The 6,235-nt window shown below is 44.6% G+C and overlaps 2 pseudogenes; both read left to right on the top strand.

The window, feature by feature from the left end:
• Positions 1-1,278: 1,278 nt before the first annotated feature.
• On the top strand, positions 1,279-2,653 carry LOC123441743 (annotated as a pseudogene).
• Positions 2,654-3,581: 928 nt separating this feature from the next.
• LOC123441744 lies at positions 3,582-5,852 on the top strand (annotated as a pseudogene).
• The last annotated feature ends 383 nt before the right edge of the window (positions 5,853-6,235 follow it).

Here is a 6,235-nt window from a genome sequence, read left to right on the forward strand (position 1 = left end):
TTTGGAGTTGGAGGGCTTCTACATCAACATCATCGCCTCTCCAATGACTCGTGATTAGTTCACTTCAGACCTACGGGTCCATAGTTAGTAGCTAGATGGCTTCTTCTCTCTCTTGGATCTTCAATACAAAGTTCTCCATGATCTTCATGGAGATCTATCCGATGTAATCCTCATTGGCGGTGTGTTTGTCGAGATCCGATGAATTGTGGATTTGTGATCAGATTATCTATGAATTATATTTGAGTCTTTGCTGATTTCTTATATACATGATTTGATATCCTTGTAAGTCTCTCCGAGTCTTGGGTTTTGTTTGGCAAACTAGATCTATGATTCTTGCAATGGGAGAAGTGCTTGGTTTTGGGTTCATACCGTATGGTGACCTTTCGAGTGACAGAAGGGGCAGCAAGGCACGCATCGTGTTGTTGCCATCAATGGTAACAAGATGGGCTTTTATCGTAGATATGAGATTGTCCATATACATCATGCCATCTTGCTTAAGGCGTTACTATGTTCTCATGAACTTCATACACTTGATGCATGCTGGATAGCGGTCGACGTGTGGAGTAATCTCTACTATTAAAGGGGAATCTGCCGTCGTCGTGATGGTTCGACCTCGAGCGATCCCCTCCTACCGCTAGCCTTTCCACCCTTCCACCGATTTTTTCAATCCCTCCATAAACGAGGCGATAAACCAGCCGATTAGTTCAATAAAAAACCCTCAATTCCAGCACGACTCACTAGGCCTCGAGTCCCGCTCTAAAGAAAACCGAAAAAGGAAGAAAAACCACCACCCACGAACACCCGTTATGCCTGGCCTCGTGCAACCTCTACCTCCCGATCACATCTCTCTCTTTATCTCTCTCTCGCCGCCGCCGTCTGCCTTCGGTGCCCTCCTCCCCTATCGTCCCACTCATTAGTCCAATCATGTCGTCCCACTCATCGGTCCAATCAAATCCAATCCAGCCGCCACGGAGAGGAAAAATCCTCCCCATTCCATCCGCCGAGAGGAACAATCCACGCACTCCCACAAATCTAGTCCAACACCGATCCAATGCTCCAACGATCCAACCAACCACCAAATCCAATCTGATCATGCATCCCAGTCGCTAGCAGCTGCGCGCCGGAGGTGGATCCAAGAGGAGGAGGAGGAGGAGGCGGCGGCGGCCGGAGTTGGATCCATCCATCCATCTGGCCACGCGCCCAGTCCAGTCCAGATCCACGCCGGAGGTGGGAAGCAGAGGCTTCCCCGGAGTTTGATTTGTTCTAACTAGGGTTTCAGTCCATCAACCGGCCTCCCAATCCCGACCATGGAGTCGCCGCCGCTCAAGCGCAACGTCGCCCAAGATGAGGACATAATCAGCGCGCTCACCGACGACCTCCTCCTCGCAATCCTCGAGCGCCTGGACGTGCGCGACGCGGTCCGTGTCGGCGCAGTCTCCACGCGCTGGCGGCACCTCCCCCACCGGCTCTCGCGCCTGGAACTCGATGCCCGCCATTTCCATGGCGCCACTGTGCTCGACACCATGGACGCGTTCACGAGCGCTTTGTTGTTTGTGTGTCCTCCGGCTGAGCGCGACTGCGACTGCCAGCGAAGTCGTTCCATCAAGACCCTCGACCTCAGCTTCTTCCTATTTTACCCTCACCTGAGCTCCATCGGATGTCGTCAGCCGTGGAAATACTAGTGGCCTCGCCTTACAAATATCTCAGCCGCCCGCACAATACACTGTCCCGCTGATCGCCGTGTTTGGACACCAATTCATGTCCTTCTCCCGCGCCTACCAGGTCGCCTTCCGCTGGCTCACAAGGCTATACCTCAAGGGCCTTGCATTCGGGGACTCCGACATCACCGACCTCATTAACGCTTGTGATGGGCTCAAGCAGCTCACCCTGAGCTCCCGCTGGATGGTTGAGCACTCCGTGCTCAAGATCGATACGCCGTGCTCAGGGCTCCAGGAGCTCAAGTTCATCAACTTTGGGCGCAAGTGGATCGAGCTCGTTTCTGTCCCCAAGCTTAGGCAAGTGACGTCCTTTTGTTGGCGCTTCGAGAACCCTCCGGTGCGGTTTGGCTATGTTCCAGAGCTTTGTGATGTGACCTTCACTTGTCAGGCCAAGGTGTGGCAGGCACCATTCCTGCTCAATGAGTGCTTGTCAACGAGTGTAACAAACCCGTGGAAATTGCATCTCCATTTTGCAAGCCAAATTGTAATTAAGTTAATTATCTATTTGTTTCATGAGTTTAACTTGCATTAAATATCGTATGTTATTCTTCTCCTTTGCTAACGTTAGCTGTCTATAGTGTTATTATACTTGCTACAGATTTGGATTCAACCGGAACATCCCAAGCAGCTCACTGCTATATTCAGAAACCTGACTGGTGTGTCTCTTTTGGGTGTCTTCCCTTAGTGTGATCTGAGCTGGACCCTGTTTATCCTTGAAGCTGCACCCGCCCTGCAATTTTTAAGTGTATGGCCGTTACTTTACCTTCTTCAAATTTAATCCACATCTTCGTCCGGTGTTGACCCTTATGTAGTGTTTATGAATGTTTGACAATTTCTCAACTGATACTAGAACACCTTTGTGTACTGTTTATGAATGTTAATTGCTTGTTCAATTTCAGATAACGAATATTGGGAGCAAGAGCCATCACGGCTAGTTTTGATCGGCCTCGCATACTCATTTCCAAGGTCTTTGACTCCTTTGTCCACTTTTGGTACTCTTGTCGGTCTGGGATTTGGAGCATCCAAATATGACCACTGGTCTGCAATCTGGAGCATCTAAAGATTGACTGATTCATCGGACTGATTGATAGCAATTATCTTGGAGAACATAACGACACTTCCTATGATTGAAAAAAAATTCCTAAGGGCAGTTTTAGTTTCATTTACGCATGTATATTATCTTACACTCGTGTTTCTAAATTATTTTCCAGGTTTGTCCGTAAGCTGTCGTGTCCGACGTTCATCTTGCCGTGGCAACGGTGAACTAGCGTGTATGATCACACATATACACTGAACACCGATGTGTGTTTGTTCCTCCATTGGTTACTTTGAAAGTAGATTCTACAATTTAGAAATCTATCTTGGCCTTTTTGGGCTCTTTGCAAAAAGTTAATGGTTTTCACTGGTTTGGGTTGTGTCACTATAAATCCATGTGCAGTTTTCTGTGATGAACAATAGGGAGAAGAAAACATGTATAATGAGGTGAATCTAATGCATGATTGCAAAATTTGGCGTGCTCCTACTATCTCCTAATATGTGTTTGTGCTTGATTGATTGTTCGCCTCAAGGTATTTAGTTCTAAAATTTCCTTGATTATTAGCATTTGTCTATGAATTCTTGCACAAGTATGAGAAACCATACTAGGTTGCCTTACAAGTCGTTGCCGAGGAGCGACCTATACATCCCTGGCTAGACAACGCCATAGGCGGCACCACCACCTGTCCTCCCCGTGCATGTCGTTGTCACCATCGTAAGCAGAGCTGTGGGTGCTTGCTTCTGCTGGTATTGAAGGAGCGTCAGCAGCATGGAGTATGTTTCGTTGATTAAAAGTTCTAGCATGCAACTTATCTACCGAAGCCTATGATGGAGGGCTACAACAACGGCGGCGACGGCGACGTGCACACTGGTCATCCTCCCTTTCATTGTTGCCCTGCGTTATAGTAGTCCAACGGTCTTTGTCTTCATGGTCACATCTTCGTCGACCACGGCCCCATGCCTCTATATCTGATGAGGCCAACCATATGGAATCCTCCTACCATCATAAATGCTTTGATCTTATTTTCTGTTAAATAAAGGCTTTGTTTGATGTAGACTGGAATTCTCCTTTCAATATAAATCTTGGCTACCCTTGTTCATTACAATTTTTGTAGCCTGTCTATTTCTTGATTGGTGCATGGCACCACAGGTTCTTGTGGAAATTGCCCTACTGAGTTTACGATTCTTATTCACAGGCAGGACCAAAGCATGAAGCGAACAACAAGTCCAAATTACGTGAGTTCTTTTCTCGTGTTTGTTCATGGTTGCTTGGTTGCTTCTGATGTTGTTGTTTGTAACTTCTACTGATCAAAGACAACTGCATAATATTTTCGTCAGAAGGACCTTGATATATTGTACATTAGCAGAAAAAACTGTAGTATATGGCTAATATATAGGATGCGGACTTACATCCGATGAATAACCATTATATGGTATATGCCCTTGTGCTTACACTTAAGTGGAAGCAAAGATTTCAGTTCAAATTATAGGCTATCACAATGTGACCTGTTATGACCAATCCATGTGACCTGTTATGACCAATCCATGTATTGAATGAAGACATCTTCTTACTACTATAAATTATGCTTTGTCATACATATAGCTCATAGTGATTGTGATTATTTACTAGGCTTCTATAAGGGCTATAGATTATGTAGTTTAGGGCATCTACAATGGAGGCGCTAAGGATCGGTGCTAGGATCTGAATTCTAGCCGTTTCTCTACCCCAGAGATAATTTCCCGGCGCCATGTAGCCACCGCTGCCAGAGTTAGCACCGGATGCTTCAGTTCATATGTAGTTGATTTGATGTTCGATAATTAACGCCTGAGAGCGTCTAGGCGTTGTAGGCATAGGCTCTAACTTGCTTGTGTAAGTTATTCTATTTTTGCAATTTCTTTCAGCTTTCTATTTGATATAGTGCTTTTATATTTGCACTCGCTATGCCAAAAGAACAAGAACGTGTTTGCTCATGTAGTCACGTCAGTCATATGGTCGATGGCATGCTTGCAATCAACAAAATATGATTACTTACTTAGCCCTTTGGAGTTACTAGATTAGTGGCACGCCATCATATTAGCAGTGTCTTTATCTAAAATTTACGATTTCATGAATCTTTACTCGTTTCAACCAGCAACACAACCTTCTGCATTTTATTGTTTTACCGTTTTACTCTAAAAGAGTATCAATCATTTTTTCCACAAAAAGCCTGATACATTTTGTTTGATATTTTCTTAGTGGTCAGGGTACAGTATGCCTTGAACTTTTGGAGCAAGTCCCAAAGATCGACACAATAATTGTTCCAATTAGTGGTATGTACTCTCTTAGTTTATCCCTGTTGTAAATAGTCCTTTTTCTATGAGGAAGTCTGTTCTAATTTGTCACTTGACAAATATTTTTGGTTGAACTACAGGTGGTGGTTTAATTTATGGTGTGGCACTGGCTGCAAATGCCATAAACCCCTCGATACGTATTCTGGCAGCAGAGCCGAAGGGTGCTAATGATTTAGCCCAGTCGAAGGCTGCTGGAAGAATCATCAAACTGCCTGCGACCAACACCATTGTTGATGGACTACGAGCTTTTCTCGGTGACTTGACATGGTAAAGCAAATATATTCAATCATTTACTGCATGTGCATTGCTGTCCTGGAATCGTACTAAAATGCTCACCTTTTTCCACTTCTTTTAAAGATTTTTCATGTGAACATCAATGATAACTGGATAGTTTATTTCTCTAAAATCTATTTGACATGAATGTCCTGATATGTTTTGCAATACTGTTAATGCTTATGCGAGTGTACAGAACAACCATATGTCTTCAAATCTTTCTTACATTTATTCTTTAAATTTAAATTTCTAGGTCGGTGGTGAGGGACTTGGTGGACGATGTCATCGTCGTGGATGACAATGCCATTGTGAACGCCATGAAGATGTGCTAAGAGACGCTGAAGGTGGCCGTGGAGCCTAGCGGGAGCCATTGGCCTTGCCGCTACCCTCTCCGACGAGTTCAAGCAGAGCTCTCCTTGGCATGAGAGCAGCAAGATAGGGATCATTGTTTCCGGAGGCAGTGTAGACCTCCGCGTGCTATAGGATTCCTTGTAATAATGAAGATCGTGCCACACAAAAACTGTTTGAATTTGAAATGCACAAGGTGAATGGCTACAGACTTGCCCTTGTTTGCTGATCTACTCGGTGCAAAACGTTTTACTATTGTTTTTTACCATGGTTGAGTATGGAAGCGTCATATCTCCTGATTGGACAATAACTACTGTCTTTACCTTTTTCTTTCCTTTTCTCTCATTTGCTGACAAGGGGGACCCATATGTCATAGTGTGAGATAGTTTTTTTTAGTTCAGAGTCATGTATTTCTCCACGCTGATAAATGGGACCCAAGTGCGACATGTAGGCAAATTATTTGGTGTGTTATTTTACTGCAAAGGCAATCACAGTTCTTATATTTTAATTAACTATGTTGTGGATAAATA

This window comes from Hordeum vulgare, chromosome 3H (genome assembly GCF_904849725.1).
Source record: "Hordeum vulgare subsp. vulgare chromosome 3H, MorexV3_pseudomolecules_assembly, whole genome shotgun sequence".
In the NCBI taxonomy this organism is placed as follows: Eukaryota; Viridiplantae; Streptophyta; class Magnoliopsida; order Poales; family Poaceae; genus Hordeum; species Hordeum vulgare.